We start from the raw sequence: 20,566 nt of genomic DNA on the forward strand, positions 1-20,566 counted from the left end.
TCTCAATCCTAATTCCAACACTGTCGAAAAGTTTCTACGTTTTTCAAGATATTTAGATGAAATTTCCACATTGACTAGTGAGCTTCCTTAAGCCCGTATTTCCTCGTGAAATTATTTTTATCGATTTCAAGCCGAGTTATACCAATTTAAATCTGCAGATTTTTCGAATCTGTTCGAATCAGCTTACGGGATTATAAGAGTTAATATTCGACTCGTATCTGACCAATGATACAGCCACGCTGGGATATAAAGATTCAGTGAAATACTTGGGAGTCGTATTTCCGAGAGAATTCAACGCCTGTTTGAGAAAGAAGGGAATAAGAACACGAAATAAATAATATAGGAGGGGTACTCTTTGTTCATGGAAAGTAATACCGGCAACTCATTTTCTGACTGTTCCAATTAAACCAAGGGAGTTGAACCAGCTTTCACGTGAAAGTTTACGAGTGAGCAACAAGTTGGAAGATCATTAAATCGATATCATTAACGAACAAAGAAACACGATTCATTTCCTGCATGACGTTTACCATGCTTTTTCTGTCCTTTCTTTGCCCAAGGCTACATTTCGATCAGATAATCGCGAATTTGTGAATCGCGAGTATTTTTGCTGTAATTATTCATGAGCCAAGTAATAAAGAGCTTTTCTAACGATGGGTTAATTAATTGCGTGTAATTCATTTTTGTTTCTAACTTATTTTACTATTTTGTAATGAATTTCAATGGAGATTGTAGAAAAGAGACTTCTTTGTGTGTAAAGAAGAGAATAATTTAGAATAATATTGGTGAATCTGTAATTTATTATAGAAATTGTCTTTATTTTGACACAACTTGTCAAATTACCATTAGAGATTACAGGGAATCGACTTATCCAATCATAATCAAATCATATACAAAAATTGTATAAGAATGTTGCCTATAATTTCAACTTTGCTATGCAGCAATAAATGTTTATGAATTAATTTACGGAAACTTGGTAATTCATTAATTTCCTACTGGAGAATTGATTCATTAGTGTGTATAAGGAGCACATAACGAGAGGTGGTAATTAATTTAAATAAAAATATTAGTAAGCTATCAAAGAAGGATAGAATTAACTCGGCAGTGAAACATCGGAACTTACCAAAATTGTGTAATTAATTTATAAACTTTTATGATTTCATCGGAAAGCTGAAACTCTAAGCAATATTCTTATGCTACATTTGTGAATAATTTGATACTAATTAATTACCGATTAATAATTATTTGACGGCGTAGGTGATTTCGCAAGAACGACCGGCTGATTGAAATATTTAATTTGGAACTAAACGAGAATTAAAATGTGATCAAAAGTGAAATGAGAAGATGCGGAAGAACATTGCCCTTCTAATGAGTGCACAAAGATTCATAAATTAATTGCTTAGAGGATAGTAATTAATGAAGAACCAATGGCGCCTTCGACAATCTTCCGCAATAATTCAAACATTTCGTAGAATAATTATTAATAATTAATTAATCAGGGACAAATTTATATCGAAAAATTTATTGGAAAGTTCTTGAAGGTTCTGCCTTTACGATGCAATTATAAAAGTTCATAAATTAATCACAGATATCGAGTAATTAGTGAATTTTCCAATGCCGATTTGATTTATTAAAATATATTCGGAGCACATAACCAGAGATTTCTGCTTCTGGCATGCGTTTTCGAAAAATAGTGCCGAATGTGTCAGTGGGTGTGAAATCATGCTGCGTAATAGACTTCTTTGGCTTCTATTTGCGAAATTAGGCGTTTTGATTAGGTTTGTTCTATATATCCTCGTAGAGGGAATTTTTCTTTATCGGGATTGATTATTTTTTTGGGGTTTCGAGCACGCGTTTTCGAATAATAGTGCCGAATGTGTCAGTGGGTGTGAAGTCGTGTTGCGCAATAGACTTTCTTGGTTTCTATTTGTGAAATTAGGCTTTTGGGTTACGTTTGTTCTATATATCCGCGTCGAGGGAATTTTTCTTTAACGGGATTGATGAGTGATTAGATGTCATGAATTATTTTTTATAGCGAGAAAAAATTGTAGCAGTAATACAAATATGTTGTGATATGTCTGTTGAATTCTAGGTCGGCTAACCATATAATATTTAAGATAGAAATCTTTGATTGTGAAATAAAAATTATGAAAATGGAGATGGCTTAATCTGACAAAAAGGAATAAAATTAATTTAATTGATGTCCTCTCATAACATCAAGATATAGAGAATATAGTGAGATTGAAAGGTATGTTGTATTCATGATCTAAATGAATATTAATATCAGTGGTCAAAGTCAATGATCATCGCTAATGTGTTAAGTTTCAGAATGATGCAGCTGAGATATATAAAGAAGAGGTAGAAGTACAAATTGAAGCAGTGAGAAGAGGAAACACATATTATGCAGAATCGAGAAGCAGAAAAGAGGCAGCATATGTATCAACAGAGAAAAATGTATGGCATCGACATGGAAATATGAGGATCATAGAAGAACTGGAGAATGAACAAGTGGTAATAGTTATGGAAGGTAAAGTTAAATTGAATATAGAGTGCAACTATTGCATTAAGGTAAAAATGTGTGGAAATATCTAGGTACTTGGAAACTATAAAAGCAGCAATGTAATGGTGCTGTGGCATATCATGGAATTCATTGGGCCAATAAAGCCAATGTCAAAAGGATGTAAAAGGTACGTCTTACCTGTTGATAATTATTCGAGAAGAGAGCCATTTGGTTGACTGATTTATAAATGACTAAAGATTTAATATGAAATGTTATTCATGAAAGATTTTTTCTATTATAGGAGACTTACAAGCATGAGTAATATTTATATGTAAGAGCCAGCCACTAAGGGTAAAGTAATAAGTATCATTTCAATGGATTGTACATCTGTTCTTAAAAATTTAACCGATATACAATATTTGCTTTCCAAATTTCTATATTAATATATTAAATAATTTTTAATTTGAATTACAGTAACAAATAATAAATTTTAATGAATTTGATTTTAAAAGTATTTTACATTAATCAAACTAATATATTTGTTATAACTAGGTTGTATTGGAAACAACTGTTGGTGATGTTGAGTTCGAATTATGGGCAAAAGAAACTCCAAAAGCATGTAGACATTTCATACAATTATGCATGGAAGATTATTAGGGTGACTCTATCTTTCATAGAATTATCAAAGGATTCATAACACAAGGTGGTGATTCGACAGGTACAGGAGAAGGTGGTAAAATATATGGAGAACCATTTAAAGTGAGACTATATTTAAAAATGAAATGAATTCCTCTTTTATTCAAAAATAATTATAATCTATATGTGTTTTAGGACGAATTTTATTCAAGATTACGCTTTTGTCGACAAGATTTAATTGCTATGGCTAATGCTGGAAAAAATGAGAATGGTTCCCAATTCCTCTTTACTCTTAGTTTAACACCAGATTTGCAGAATAAACATGCAATCTTTGGTAAAGTTACAGAATATACCATATGTAACATGCTTAAACTTGAAGAAGTACTTGTAAATGAGGTAAATTTAATGTTTACAAGAAAATATATCAAGAATTGATATAAATATGATATTTTCTATCTTTTCTAGAATGATCTACCGCTTTGACCTCCAAGATTGATGAAAACTATACTATTGAACAATCCATTGTCTGATATTATACCAAGAATAATAGTACAGGAAAGTGAAGAATTTTGTTACAGAAATTTAAATCTTTTATCATTTGGTGAAGAAGCAGAGGAAGATGAAAAAAAATCTATGATATTAAATAAGAAGTTTAGTGATAAGGGTAAAACAGCTCATGATCGTTTAACTGTTCCAAAAGCTCACAACCAGCTGTTGAACCATCTGGACTTGCAAATTAAAAGAGGAAGGAAGACTGCAGCTGCGATTGGAAAAGTGACGTGAAGTGAAAACTCAAGAAAAATTAGAAGTTGTAAGAAAAGTGAAAGAGTTAGTTTATTGTTTACATTATAACTATGTTATAGAAAGTAGAAATTTTTATTGAATGTCTTATATTTATATTTTCAGAGCAATGAAAGAAAGTATAAAAAATACATTGAGAGATACAGAAAAGGAACCGGAGAAAGTACAAAATTATAAAATAGATGATGTCGAAGATGATAAGGATATAAAGGAAAACGAATAGGGAATAAAAAACTCCTTATGAGGTTTAGGACAAGAGAAAGCATAGGAGCACGATAAGAGATATTAGAAATTATTAGGATAACTCATGTATTCGAATTGTTTGTCATATGTCTGTAAATTTTGTACACACACATATATATATATATATATATGGTCATTATAGTGATAATTATTACGCGTTATGTATTACGAAACATCTTTCTCTCGTAACAGTCTGTGATACGAACATTTACTCAGATTCTTATGTCATTCTCAGTCTTTATGTCATTGTTTATCATATCGTTAACAATCAACGTGTATATGTGAAACTTTCAAAGTAAATAGAATGTACCGAAGCATATAACCATTGCAGTTTCATTTTCTTTTTACCAAGAACAAAGTCACTCATCTTCATCTGAGACTTCATGTTCGTCTATAATAAATTCATCAAATTTTAAAATTGCATCGTAAAAGAACAGCCTTAGCGAGCTTTCTTATATAATTCTGTTCATGAATTAGCTATAGAATTAGTTATATGAATAATTAATAATTCAAGTTCAAATTCAGGTTCATGAAATAGTCATAGAAATTTAGAATTTTTCGTAACAGAAATATATTTATATTTGCACCATTGAAATTAATAAATTTAAGAAATATGGTTTGATATTTTACATCGACACTTTAGCCCTTAGATATTTCAAAAAACAAAGCATCTTCCCGCGAAAATGAGGCACAGCTTTGCCCAATCCCAGAACACTTGTAGTCGACGCGAATCCAACATGCCGGTAGCACATGATGCAATATTTACTCGCGTTACAGTGAAATTTTCAGCTCCTGAACAAAACGTTTCGAAAAGTAGTGTTATCATTGATCAGTCTTTTAATTAGTGCAACTGACGAAAGAAATATTGAAGAAATATAATGTGCAGTATCAGTTATTGTTTGGAGCATTGATCAACTTGTGCAACATCGTCATGATATTTACGAACGGATAATAACACAAGTTTAAGACATTGGGAGAACTGCTAAGAAAGGAACAAATAACTGTAAACATTCGTTCGGTGGTAACATACTACATATGGAGAAAAGTGAAGGTGCAAATGTGAAATAAAGTGACGAAAGAGTAAATGCCTGTGAAATCGTGTTACACAGTTTATTTTCTCCACAAATATTTCCGAAATAAGGCCGTTTGATTAGGTTTGTTCTATATATCCGCGTAGAGGGAATTATTCTTTAACAGGATTGATTACTTTTTTTCGGCTTCGGACATGCGTTCTCGAAAAATAGTGCCGAACGTGTCAGTGGGTGCGAAATCGTGCTGCGTAATAGACTTTCTTGCATTCTATTTGCGAAATTAGGCTTTTTGATTAGGTTTGTTCAATATATCCGCGTAGAGGGAATTATTCTTTAACGGGATTGATTATCTTTCTGGAGTTTCTAGCATGCGTTTTCGAATAATAGTGCCGAATATGACAGTGGGTGTGAAGTCGTGCTACGTAATAGACTTTTTTGGCTTCTATTTGCGAAATTGGCCTTTTTGATTAGGTTTATTCTATATACCCGCGTAGAGGGAATTTTTCTTTAACGGGATTGATTATTTTTATAGGGTTTCGAGCATGTGTTTTCGATTAATAGTGCCGAATATGTCAGTGGGTGTGAAATCGTGCTGCGTAATAGACTTTCTTGCACTCTATTTGCGAAATTAGGCCTTTTGATTAGGTTTGTTCTATATATCCGCGTAGAGGGAATCATTCTTTAACGGGATTGATTATCTTTCTGGGGTTTCTAGCATGCGTTTTCGAATAATAGTACCGAATGTGTCAGTGGGTGTGAAATCGTGCTGCGTAATAGACTTTCTTGGGTTCTATTTGCGAAATTAGGCTTTTTGATTAGGTTTGTTCTGTATATCCGCGTAGAAGAAATTTTTCTTTATCGGGATTGATTATTTTTATGGGGTTTCGAGCATGTGTTTTCGATTAATAGTGCCAAATGTGTCAGTGGGTGTGAAATCGTGCTGCGTAATAGACTTTCTTGCACTGTATTTGCGAAATTAGGCTTTTTGATTAGGTTTGTTCTATATATCCGCGTAGAAGAAATTTTTCTTTATCGGGATTGACTACTTTTGTGCGGTTTCGAGCGTGCGTTTTCGAATAATAGTGCCGAATATGACAGTGGGTGTGAAGTCGTGCTGCGTAATAGACTTTCTTGGCTTCTATTTGCGAAATTATGCTTTTTGATTAGGTTTGTTCTATATATCCGCGTAGAAGAAATTTTTCTTTAACGGGATTGATTATTTTTTTGGGGTTTCAAGCTTGCGTTTTCGAATAATAGTGCCGAATGTGTCAGTGGGTGTGAAATCATGCTGCGTAATAGACTTTCTTGGCTTCCATTTGTGAAATTAGGCATTTTGATTAGGTTTGTTCTATATAACCGTATAGAGGGAATTTTTCTTTAACGGGATTGATTATTTTTTTGGGGTTTCCAGCATGCGTTTTCGAATAATAGTGCCGAATGTGTCAGTGGGTGTGAAATCGTGCTGCGTAATAGACTTTTTCGGCTTCTATTTGAGAAATTAGGCGTTTTAATTAGGTTTGTTCTATATATTCGCGTAGAGGGAATTTTTCTTTTTCGGGATTGATTATTTTTTTGGGGTTTCGAGCACGCGTTTTCGAATAATAGTGCCGAATGTGTCAGTGGGTGTGAAATCGTGCTGCGTAATAGACTTTCTTGGCTTCTATTTGCGAAATTAGGCTTTTTGATTAGGTTTGTTCTATATATCCGTGTAGAGGGAATTTTTCTTTAACGGGATTGATTTTCTTTCTGGGGTTTCTAGCATGCGTTTTCGAATAATAGTGCCGAATATGACAGTGGGTGTGAAATCGTGCTGCGTAATAGACTTTCTTGGCTTCTATTTGCGAAATTAGGCTTTTTGATTAGGTTTGTTCTATACATTCGTGTAGAAGAAATTTTTCTTTAACGGGATTGATTATTTTTTTGGGGTTTCAAGCTTGCGTTTTCGAATAATAGTGCCGAATGTGTCAGTGGGTGTGAAATCATGCTGCGTAATAGACTTTCTTGGCTTCCATTTGTGAAATTAGGCATTTTGATTAGGTTTGTTCTATATAACCGTGTAGAGGGAATTTTTCTTTAACGGGATTGATTATTTTTTTGGGGTTTCGAGCATGCGTTTTCGAATAATAGTGCCGAATGTGTCAGTGGGTGTGAAATCGTGCTGCGTAATAGACTTTCTTGGTTTCTATTTGCGAAATTAGGCTTTTTGATTAGGTTTGTTCTATATATCCGCGTAGAGGGAATTATTCTTTAACGGGATTGATTATCTTTCTGGGGTTTCTAGCATGCGTTTTCGAATAATAGTGCCGAATATGACAGTGGGTGTGAAATCGTGCTGCGTAATAGACTTTCTTGGCTTCTATTTGCGAAATTAGGCTGTTTGATTAGGTTTGTTCTATATATCCGTGTAGAGGGAACTTTTCTTTAACGGGATTGATTTTCTTTCTGGGGTTTCTAGCATGCGTTTTCGAATAATAGTGCCGAATATGACAGTGGGTGTGAAATCGTGCTGCGTAATAGACTTTCTTGGCTTCTATTTGCGAAATTAGGCTTTTTGATTAGGTTTGTTCTATACATTCGTGTAGAAGAAATTTTTCTTTAACGGGATTGATTATTTTTTTGGGGTTTCAAGCTTGCGTTTTCGAATAATAGTGCCGAATGTGTCAGTGGGTGTGAAATCATGCTGCGTAATAGACTTTCTTGGCTTCCCTTTGTGAAATTAGGCATTTTGATTAGGTTTGTTCTATATAACCGTATAGAGGGAATTTTTCTTTAACGGGATTGATTATTTTTTTGGGGTTTCCAGCATGCGTTTTCGAATAATAGTGCCGAATGTGTCAGTGGGTGTGAAATCGTGGTGCGTAATAGACTTTCTTGGTTTCTATTTGCGAAATTAGGCTTTTTGATTAGGTTTGTTCTATATATCCGCGTAGAGGGAATTATTCTTTAACGGGATTGATTATCTTTCTGGGGTTTCTAGCATGCGTTTTCGAATAATAGTGCCGAATATGACAGTGGGTGTGAAATCGTGCTGCGTAATAGACTTTCTTGGCTTCTATTTGCGAAATTAGGCTGTTTGATTAGGTTTGTTCTATATATCCGTGTAGAGGGAATTTTTCTTTAACGGGATTGATTTTCTTTCTGGGGTTTCTAGCATGCGTTTTCGAATAATAGTGCCGAATATGACAGTGGGTGTGAAATCGTGCTGCGTAATAGACTTTCTTGGCTTCTATTTGCGAAATTAGGCTTTTTGATTAGGTTTGTTCTATACATTCGTGTAGAAGAAATTTTTCTTTAACGGGATTGATTATTTTTTTGGGGTTTCAAGCTTGCGTTTTCGAATAATAGTGCCGAATGTGTCAGTTGGTGTGAAATCGTGCTGCGTAATAGACTTTCTTGGCTTCCATTTGCGAAATTAGGCTGTTTGATTAGGTTTGTTCTGTATATCCGTGTACAGGGAATTTTTCTTTAACGGGACTGATTATTTTTTTGGTGTTTCGAGCATGCGTTTTCGAATAACAGTGCCGAACGTGTCAGTGAGTGTGAAATCGTGCTGCCTAATAGACTTTCTTGGCTTCCATTTGCGAAATTAGCCTGTTTGATTAGGTTTGTTCTGTATATCCGTGTAGAGGGAATTTTTCTTTAACGGGATTGATTTTCTTTCGGGGGTTTCTAGCATGCGTTTCCGAATAATAGTGCCGAATATGACAGTGGGTGTGAAATCGTGCCGCGTAATAGACTTTCTTGGCTTCCATTTGTGAAATTAGGCATTTTGATTAGGTTTGTTCTATATATCCGTGTAGAGGGAATTTTTCTTTAACGGGACTGATTATTTTTTTGGTGTTTCGAGCATGCGTTTTCGAATAACAGTGCCGAATGTGTCAGTGAGTGTGAAATCGTGCTGCCTAATAGACTTTCTTGGTTTCTATTTGCGAAATTAGGCTTTTTGATTAGGTTTGTTCTATATATCCGTGTAGAGGGAATTCTTCTTTAACGGGATTGATTATTTTGTTGGGGTTTCGAGCATGCGTTTTCGAATAATAGTGCCGAATGTGTCAGTGGGTGTGAAATCGTGCTGCGTAATAGGCTTTCTTGGCTTCCATTTGTGAAATTAGGCTTTCTGTTTAGGTTTGTTCTATATATCCGTATAGAGGAAATTTTTCTTTGACGGGATTGTTTATTTTTTGGGGATTTCGAGCTTTCGTTTTCAAATAATTGTGCCGTATGTGTCAGTGGGTGTGAAGTTGTGCTGCGTAATAGACTTTCTTGGCTTCTATTTGCGAAATTAGGCTTTTTCATTAGGTTTGTTCCGTATATCCGAGTAGAGGGAATTTTTCTTTAACAGGGTTGATTATTTTTTTGGTGTTTTCGGGCATGCGTTCTTGAAAAATAGTGCCGAACGTGTCAGTAGGTGTGAAATCGTGCTGCGTAATAGTCTTTCTTGGCTTCTATTTGCGAAATTAGTCTGTTGGATTATGTTTTTTGTGTATAACATTGTTGAGTTGGTTGTAGACAGTATTCTGGTGAAATAAACAGGCACGAGCAACTGTTGAAATGTAGTGTAGTTATGGAATATCACCAAAGGATGTGTCAGGAATTATATTTTATTTTGAAAACGAATTAAAGCTTTAAAACTAATATATATGGTATGATGTGTATTGGTTTCTAGGTTGGGTAACCATATCACGTGCAACATAGATATCCTCGATGGTCAAGCCATTATTCATAAACAGGAGGTGGTTTATTCAGATGGAAGGAATGGAGTTAATTTGGATGATGGATTCTTATAACATATGGATTCTTATTACACAATATGGAGCATACAGTGAGATCGACAGGTATGTTGTGTTCATGATCTAAATGAATATTAATATCAGTGGTCATAGTCAATGATCATCGCTAATGTGTTAAGTTTCAGAATGATGCAGCTGAGGTATATAGAGAAGAGGGAGAAGTACAAATTGAAACAGTGAGAAGAGGAAACGAATATTATGCAGAATCGAGAAACAGAAAAGAGGCAGCATATGTATCAACAGAGAAAAATGTGTGGCAGCGACATGGAAATATGAGGATCATAGTAGAAAACGGGAATGAACAATTAGTTATAGGTATGAAAGGTAACGATAAATTGAATATAGAGTGTAAATGTTGCATTCAGGTAAAAATATATAGACATATTTATAGGAACTTGAAAACTCTGAAGGCAGCAAGACTAATGGGGCAGTGGCACATAAAGAAAGTGAACATGATATTTTGGTCCATTTTGTATATATGAAGGGTAAGTTTTAAGATTGCATGCATTAGGACGTAAGATAGAAGAAGCAATACTTGGAACTAAAATCTTGACTATGTTGCTGGGCAGGTATCGTGCATTTGCAAGTGTCTAGGAGTTAGCACAGTAGGAAGAATAGACAATAGATCATTTCACTGCTTGTCTAATTGTTAAGCACCTGCGGGGAGAAGCAGATCAAAATGAACACCTAGTCTTCTAAACTCAGGGAAATGAATGTTTCAAGTGTAACTCAACTAAACATCTTGCACATACATATTGGAACAACAATAAAGGTAACAAAGAAATAAAATGCTTTAGTTGTGGTAGATTGAGACAAAATTCTAAAAACTTTTCAGAATCAGGATGAAAAGAAGAGGCATAAGAAATGTAATCTCCATCTGGGACATGAAAGTAGTCCTATCATTTGGAAAAAATCAGTGGGATTGTTATTTTGAAAACGTAAAGGAAAAGAAAGAGATAAGTCTAAAAGCTGAAAGTATGTTTCTTGACAGAGAGTAATGGAACAGCACAATGGATTTTGGACTGTGGAACAAAGAGTCATGTTATTAGTAAGGTAGAATATTTTAAAGAATGGGAAGAAACAAGGATGGAAATTGGATCAGCACAAAGAAATAATATTTGTATGTTCTACATTTCAGACAGAATTTATTATCAGTAGATCTGATAACTGGGAGTGATGGCGAGATATTCAAGGAAAATGAAGTAATATTTTATGAGAATAAAGGAAAACTATTAGTAAGGAAGATATATAATAATGGATTTAATAGTGTAGAAGAGTCAAAACAAAAGATATATGCTAGAGCATTACTAGCAGAGAAGAACAAGAAGCTGGTAATGTGGCACAGAAAATTGAGCCACCTAAGTGTTGGAAACATGTGAGAGTTGTCGAAGAAGGCATTGGGAACGATATTATCGAAAAGAGAACTAGAGGCAAGAATTGGTGAATGGAAGATATATGTTGAAGCAAAACAATTGAAGCCTGCATTTGTAGAGACAAGAAGAAGGGCGAGAAGGTTCATAGAAATAACACATTCTGATATATGTGGTAACATTAAATTTTATTAATTTTGTGATAATATATCTTATGGAATCAAATATTGAAGCATTACAGAGATTGTAAAATTATGTTGCAGCAGCAGAGGCAAAGTAGAACAACACACATACTTCAATACAATAATGGAGGAGAATATACCATCTGAGAGTTCTAGAATTGGTGTAGGCGGACGAGCATTCTAAAAACGTACGATTTTTTGATAAAACGAAGTATTATGAGAAAGGTATAAAGATTAGGAGGTTCATCGTCGTTTTATAAGTTAGATGAGAGTATCCTGAGTTTATCAAAGTTTAAAAGAAAACCCCCTAGTGTACTTAATGGAAATTAATAACAAATTCGACCGCAACAAATTGTTCGCAATACAAAATTTATAATAAGGGTAGAAAATTAATAAATTATTGACTATTACTTGAACTTATAAAGAACTTATGTACAAATGTACAAATAATTTTCCAAAAATTTATAAATTATTATAGTTATCGTTAATAATGAATTGATTAATAAATTATTCGCGATATAAATAAATATTGAATGTTAAAAAGTTAACAAATTGTTGCCAATTACTTGAATTTATAACGTACATGTGCTAAAATCTACCTATAATTAACAAAAAGGTTATAAATTATATACCTATTGTTAATAATAAATTGTTTGCAACATACTTTTATAATAAAAAAGAAAAAATTATAAGTTATTGGCTATCACATGAATTTATAACGTAATTGTCACAAAGGAATTTATAATTTGCAAAATGTTAATAAATTATTGCACCGATTATTAATAATAAATTAATATCGTTAATAACAAATTGTTCGCAACGTAAATTTATAACAAAAATGAAAAAATAAATAAATTATTGGCTATCCCTTGAATTTATAACATACTTGAGTCATAAAGGAATCTACAATTTGCAAAAAGTTTATAAATTGTTACATCGATTGTTAATAACAAATTGCTTGCAACGTATATTTATAATAAAAGTGAAAAAATTAATAAATCATTAGCTATTACAGCGGAAAAATAATAATTAGTAGAATCGGTGAAGCTCAAAAACTTCCATTCGGGGTGTGGGGCTCGGCCGATCGGAGGCTATATAAGGAGCGACGGGACTTACATAAATTCATTTGTCGGTTCGGCTTCGGCAGTGTAACATATAAGTTTTTGTTGTGCACGAAGGGTAGGGATTGGTCGTGATGTTGGGGCTGGCCATTCCACCCTCACCCCACCCCATTAAACAATTTACTAATAATTTTTATTTTGTTTTCAGGTATTAATTATTTCTTTATTTCAGCTTTTTATCTATTTATTATTTTTTCTTTTTCAGCTACTAATTATTTTTTCTCTTTTCAGATGATAATTGTTCCTTTCTATTTATTTTTATTTGACATTTCGAATATTTCGTATAATATTCGAATGTCCCATCGTTGGGTTGTTTATGTCTCATCGCTAGGTTGTACATGTCACATCATTGGGTTCATCGTTTCATTTTGACTGTTTTTGTAGTTTTCTCTTACTAATCCGTTTCTTTTCAGGTTTTAATAATTTCTCTTTTCCAGATTTTATTTTTCATTCCTATCCGTCTTTAATTGAAAATTCGAATATTTCGTATAATATTCGAATGTCTCATCGTAGAGTTGATCGTTCCGCTTTTATTTCGTTCCTCCTTACTAATCCCTTTCATTTCAGATTTGTATATATATTTTTTTTCACGTTTATATATTTCCTTTTCAGGTTTATATATTTTCTTTTTAGGTTCTCAAGTTCTTCAAGATTTCATTCGGAAGACATCGTTGGACGACACGGGATGCGTGCGTTTAGATCTAAGTAGTTATAAGCAGTTATAAGATAGATCACTAGACTAAGTCTCATGTGAGCGTTATCTGTATAAAGGTAAGCTACCTAACTTGGAGCGAATATAGACATTTCATATTTTCCCCCTCGTTTACCAAATAGAACATAATTGTTCTCGCATTAATCGCGATCGTTCTTAAGTATCAACTAGCCTACGCGACGTACTCTCGTGTGCTCGATAACTCCATGTTTCGTAAGTCATCCAAACGATCGTTCCGATATTCACCCTCGCCACTGCCACCCTTGTCATGTATCGGCTGTAGGGTGGTCAGCGGGCTGGCACTCACCTGGGTCAATTCGAGGGTCTGTCGGCCTTAGTCGTCCTGGGCACCAGCGCGTGCACGACCGGAGTATGGGTCCTGTAGCCGGACATTGCATATGGCTCTACGGTCAGACCCCATGGGATGATTAATTTCTCCCTCATGTGGCAGGGGCCTGCGTGACCGGCTACAGGGCCTCGCTAGAGACCCTCGGCTTGATTTTGGGTGTTTCGTTGGTTCGTCGATCGCTCTCGTTCACGAGTAAGTCATGGCGGGTTCTGTGGTGGCTGGGTGAGCTAGGTTCGATCGGGAGCGTGCCGAGACACGAAGTTGTCTTGTAAACGAGAGTACGTCTCGTAGGCTAGTCGGTCTTTCGAATAATCGCGAACTCGTTCGGGCGCGATCGAGATTTTTAACTTACTCGCGTGTTTTATATTTTATTCCCTATTTTTATGAGGAATAAAGATATCTTAGTGTAGCGACAGTAGAGTTGTAGTATACCGAATCGAAGTCCCTTTTGTAAGACACGAAATATAATAAAGTGTCTATAGATTTTCACTTTAACTTCTTTCGCTCCAAGTTAGATTAGATATCTTTGATACAGATAGCGCCAATAGGCTGCGCCACTAGGGCTCATGTCCGGGTCTCGATGCGTAGCCACCTCCACGTGGTGAGACCTGGTAATTGGTATCGTTTTCCAAAGAGAAATCTTTGGCAAACGATACCAAGCTAAGAGCTACGCACAAAGTTTAAGATATTTCCTATCTCTTGTAAGTTTTTATTGTTCTCTTTAAACTTTGAAAACAAAGAGTAGGCAATATCTGAGGAAATAGTTTATTAATTAAGATGGTGGAAGGTAAGTATTGGAAGGTACGTATAACTAAGGTAAGTATAAAATTTTTCTTATAAAATTCTAGCGATATAAGTTAGCGCCATCTATGATTTTGATCTGTAGCACAAACTTCCACTCCAACAACACAGATGCTGTTGACCGGAGATCTAGACTGCAAAAGTATTGTTCAAAGAACCTCCTCTTATGTTACGTTCTGCTGATATGGATAGGCCAAATTGGCAAGAAATATTTCTCACAAACGGCAAAAATATTGTCCACGAGAAATACCTCCTTTTACGTCATGTTATCCTAATACTAAATCGCGATATCGGCAAAAAATATTTCTCACAGGTGGCAAAAGTATTGTCCACGAAGTTCTGGGCAATGACGTCATTTCCAGGAACTCAGAGGACAATACATTTACCGCCCAATGGACAATACTTTTGCCGCCTGGTGGTTAATACTTTTGCAGCTTCAGTGGTCAATACTTTTGCAGCTTCGGTGGTCAATACTTTTGCAACCTCTGTGGACAATACTTTTGCGATCTCGAAGAAAAAGTTGCAGCAGATTTCGCGATTTTGTATCAGGAGAACATAATATGACGGGAGGTTTATCGTCCAGACAGTTCCAAGAAATGACGTCACTTCCAAGAAATTTCGGACAATACTTTTGCCGCTACGAGGAAAAATTCCTGGTCGATTTCACGGTTTTGTATTAGGATAACATAACATGAAAGGAGGTCGTTCATCGAATCAGTTCCAAGAAATGACGTCATTTCCAAGAAATCTCGGACAATACTTTTGTAGCCTTGGCGTGAAACCTTTCGCCAATTTTACGTCTTTGTATTAGGATAATATAACACGAAAGGAGGTCAATCCCCGACAAAATTCCAAGATATGACTTCATGATTCAAAAACTCTCGCGAATGAATTTTTCTGCCTTTACATTAACTTTACTCTGTATACATAGTCTACTCGCTCCAGGAGATTTTAATTATTTTACTTACCTTATTTACCTTAATTACCTTACTTACCTTACTTACCTTAGTTCCTGTATTTACCTCAATTCATCTTCATTCTTCTTAATTTACATATTACTTCAACAAATATTACCCACTCTTTATTTTTCAAAGTTTAAAGAGAACAATGAAAATTTATAAGAGTTAGGAAATATCTTAAAGTTTGTGCGTAGCTCTTAGCTTGGTATCGTTTGCCAAAGATTTCTCTTTGGAAAACGATACCAACTACCAGGTCTCACCACGTGGAGGTGGCTACGCATCGAGACCCGGACATGCGCCCTAGTGGCGCAGCCTATTGGCGCTATCTGTATCAAAGATATCTAATCTAACTTGGAGCGAAAGAAGTTAAATTGAAAATCTATAGACACTTTATTATATTTCGTGTCTTACAAAAGGGACTTCGATTCGGTATACTACAACTCTATTGTCGCAACGCTAAGATATTTTTAAGTTTCCATAAAAATAGGGAATGAAATATCAAACACGCAAACTAATAGAATATCGCGACGCGCCCGAACGAGTTCGCGATTATTCGAAAGACCGACTACCCTAGACGATGTACTCCCGTGTACAGAGATAACTTCATACCTCGGCATCCTCCCGCACGGGCCTAGCTCAATTCCAGTCACTGCCGCACTCGCCAAGACTTACACGTGGACCAAGGATAGTCCCTGAATCAATGAAACTTCTAGTGTCAACGCGAGGGCCCTGCTGGGCGGTTGCCGGCCAAGACAGACACTTCGCATCCCAGCCACACGGGGTAGAACTTAATCATCCCTGTGGTCTAACCGTAGATGGTACTAGTCCGTCAGCCAGCATGTGCCCGAGCCCCAGTCGCGTACGACTTAGGCAGCGGACCGCCCCGTCGAGGTCAGAAGACGCACTGATCCGAGGGGGTCACCCTGGAACCCGATGCATGACGAGATTGACAGTGACTGGAAATGAGTGTCGGAGACGAGTCGTGAGGATGACTTACGAAGCATGTACTTATCGAGTACACGAGAGCACGTCGCGTAGGCTAGTCGGTACTTACGAACGATCGCGATTATCGCGAGAACAATTATGTTCTATTTGCTAAACGAGGGGGATAAGAAAATGATAGAGAATTTATAAATTTCGCTCCAAGTTAGGTAGCTTACCTTTGTACAGATAGCGCGCACATGATACTTAGTCTATGGATCTATCTTATGATTACTTAAAAGTAAACGCACGCATCGTTCATTGATGTGTCGCAAACAGAATCTTGAGAAACCTAAAAGCTAAAACAGAATATATTATTGTTAATATGTAGCTGAAAGGAAAGGGATTAGTACGAGGAAACCATCAAGGTTAATAACCAAATGGAACGAGCAAGCCAACGACGAGACCTGAGCAACATAACTACGAGACAGAAACATTCCAACGGTGAGATATAAACATACCAACGAGGAAGCGCTCGAGTATTATACGAAATACTCGAACGCTCTAACGAAAACAAAACGAACGGAAGTCGTAAAATTTGTGAAAGGAAAGATTTAGCCAACGATGAGACATAAGTAAACCAACGACGAAGCATTCGAATATTGTACGAAATACTCGAATGCTGAAACAAAGAGACAAATAGAATGAAAGAAATAAAATCTGGAAGAAGAAAAATAATTAGAACCTGAAAGAAGAAATTATTGTTAAATTATTTAAGAGAGTGGACAATGGCCACTGAATAGCCATTGATCTAGCCCACGTTGATATACAAATAAACCAACGACGAAGCATTCGAATATTGCACGAAATACTCGAATGCTGAAACAAAGACAAATGGAATAAAAGAAATAGAATCTGAAAGAAGAAAGATGATTAAAACCTGAAACAAAAAATAATTAGTACCTGAAAGAAGAAAGTGTTGTTAAATTAATGAAGAGAGTGGACAATGGTCACTGAATAACCATTGATCTAGCCAACGATGATATACAAATAAACCAACGACGAAGCATTCGCATAGTGTACAAAACACTTGAATGCACAAACAATGAAATCTAGAATAAAAGAAATAGAATCTGAAAGAAGAAATAATTAAAACCTGAAACAAAAAGAAAGAATATTAACGCGGTCCTCCCGAAGTCGAAGCGACAACTGGCTCGAGCCTGCACGCGGGTCCCTTATATAGCGGGGTCGGGCGAAGATCGGCGAAAATTTCCGAACTTTACCGATTCGTTTAAAAGTTACTTTTCCGCTGTAATAACTAATAATTTATTAACTTTCTTTACTTTTATCGTTAATATACGTTGCAAACTATTTGTTATCGACAATTTTAATTTGTTATTAACAATAAATTTATTAATTTATTAACTTCTTGTAAGTTCCGAATATATTCTAACACAAATACGTATGTTATTAATAATAAATTTATTAATTTATTAGCTTTTTGTAAGTTACGAATACATTTTAACACAAATACGTTGTTTGTTTAAGTAGTAACTAATAACTTATTAACTTCCTTTACTTTTACCGTTAATATACGTTGCAAAATATTTGTTATTAACAATAAATGTAGTGATTTATTAACTTTTTTAAATTATAGATACATTTTCACGCAAATACATTATATATACTAGTAATAGCCTATAATTTCGTAATTTTTCCACTTGTATTATAAATTTACGTCGCGAACAATTTGTCAATAACAATCAGTATAAAAATTTATAAACATTTTGCAAATTATATAAATAATAATATAAATAATATGAATTATATTTTTTAGAATAAAATATTCGAAAATATTCTTTAGAATTTATTGAATTTTAAATTATTTTTCCATAAGAAATTAATAATTTCCTTACTATTGAATATTAATTATGTTTTCATATCTAATGTTTATGATTTTTTTAATGCTGCTGATTATTATTAAATAAACACAGGATATGTAAAAATATCAGGATATGTAACACTTACTCTTCTTCCACAAATCGTTCTCCAGCCCTTATCTCATTCATCCTATTTCCCTGGTTTTCTATCTTCATTCTTGTTTTCAGAAGGAAACAAGAATGCATGCAGCAGTTAGCTTTGTTCTGCATTCTTAAGGGAACTCATACTTCACTTCATTCAACGGTTTACGGTGTTCCTTAATATGTATTACGTTACTTCGCACGCATTATGGACGTGACTACCGCAGAGGCAGAGAGAGTGCATCCCCTGTTACAGACAAAAATGAATTATTAATACACACGTGAGCTCTCAAAAGAATTTTTATGGAATGCGACGATACGTGTTTACGGCGACTTGTTGCATAATATTTACAATCTCATCAGCCATCTACTTATGCATATAAATCCTCTATGAGATGGTGGATTTCAACCCTCGTGCTGTAAAAGCATAAATGTTTATGCCAATAGCGTCTCTTCCTGTAGATCGGATCGTGCTTGATCGGATCAAAGATTCATTTCAAAACTTTACAATGCATGAGGAAAACGAGATCACAAAATCTTACTAGTTCAAGATGTCGATAATAACATAATAATGTAACAAGGATACGTTCTGTGATGACAGAATAATTACAATAATTACTTTTAGAATATATTAATAATTATAAATATATACATGAAGGAAAAATAAATGTTTTGAATTACAGGCTTGTCAGTCAGACAGTCAAGAGAGAGCAGATGAGAATGATAAAGAGAGAGAGAGAGAGAATTTACAGAGATTTACACCATGTGTAATTAATTACATAATTCCAGTGCATTATCTAAAAATATATTTCTTTGTAATAAAAAGAGGAATCATTTAATTATCCCGAAATTCTTTCATTATTCATCAACATATATCATATATTATATTAATATTAATATTATATTCATAAATTATTCTACACAATTAATATCAATATTATTCTATAATATATTGCCATATATTAATATATCATATTATAAATAATTCAATGTAATCAATATTAATATTGCATAACAGATATTCCAACATTTGTATATATATTTCCTGTATTTTAAATATATTGATACACAATTACACAATAACTTTAAAATTTTACAAATACACAGGCTTTCTAGAAATCATAAAACCTTTGTTCTTTTGTTTCTTTTATGTATCGCGTGCAATTTTATGTTTACGCAGTTATGTACATAAAGGTCTTCCAGTTCGTTTACAAATAAATAAATAAATTAAATTAAATTAAATAAATACATTTTATAATTATTTATTTATTAACGTACATAATTATAAAACGTATTAATATACTGAAGAAGAGAAATACAATTGCCATTTGCACCCTAATCGGTACAAGAAAGTACACAAAAGAAACACAGACGATATATCGGAATTTCACTTTGCCATCTGAAATATTGCTCTGCCTCTAACCTGTTTATAGCTTAACTCCGGCAGTGACGTGAAACGCCTTATAGGGCAGCCACCCTTAATACCCTGCCAGGAGTAGATCGAAGAAAAAGAAATATAATCTCGGCATAATCCCCGAATATCACGGCATTTTTTCGCAAATCGCGTTCTGCCCTCAAAATCAATTTCGCGACGATTAACAAAGGCCAAGGTCGCTGGATACATCGCAAGGTCAATGCGACTGCATTCAAAGGGGGTTCTTAAACGGAGAGCATGGCGCGGAAACGCGAGAATTCTCGTGGCTCAAAGGAGTCCTTTGTCGATACGTAAAAATAGAAAATACGGCAGGGAACATTGCAAGAGCGTTAAAACGATAGTCGGCTAAATGAATGGTTTAATCAACGTTCGGATATTGATTGGTAGCTCGGGGCTGGAACGTGACGAAAGAGGCTGGAAGAAAAACGCTGAGTAAAGTGACGAAGAAGTTCGGTGATAAATTAAAGAGTTCGCTCTAAATGATCTTCTTTATTAGTAGTATAATTTTTAAATTATCGACGGTTCGCGCCATTGATTACCCGAGAGAATGGGCCGAACTGTTCTTCGTCGATAGTTAAATATCACGACGATGTTACGTTAAAATAGGCGGGATGAAAAATTGCGCGAACTTCCAGTTAATCGGACGTTGGGACCCCGAGGTCGCCTTACCCCGCTTTTATGTCTCTTCTCTCGTTTC

At 34.8% G+C, this 20,566-nt stretch overlaps 1 long non-coding RNA gene and 1 pseudogene across 1 annotated transcript; both read left to right on the forward strand.

Moving 5' to 3' along the window:
* Nucleotides 1–2,811: 2,811 nt before the first annotated feature.
* On the forward strand, nt 2,812–4,157 carry LOC108550832 (peptidyl-prolyl cis-trans isomerase CWC27 homolog; annotated as a pseudogene).
* A 5,749-nt stretch (nt 4,158–9,906) lies between these two features.
* LOC108550831 (uncharacterized) lies at nt 9,907–10,455 on the forward strand. Its single transcript, XR_001890448.1, has 3 exons — nt 9,907–10,043; nt 10,118–10,313; nt 10,390–10,455. It is a non-coding gene; the product is annotated as an uncharacterized LOC108550831 (long non-coding RNA).
* The last annotated feature ends 10,111 nt before the right edge of the window (nt 10,456–20,566 follow it).

Source organism: Eufriesea mexicana, unplaced genomic scaffold (genome assembly GCF_001483705.2).
Source record: "Eufriesea mexicana isolate 0111107269 unplaced genomic scaffold, ASM148370v2 scaffold3062, whole genome shotgun sequence".
Classification (NCBI taxonomy): domain Eukaryota; kingdom Metazoa; phylum Arthropoda; class Insecta; order Hymenoptera; family Apidae; genus Eufriesea; species Eufriesea mexicana.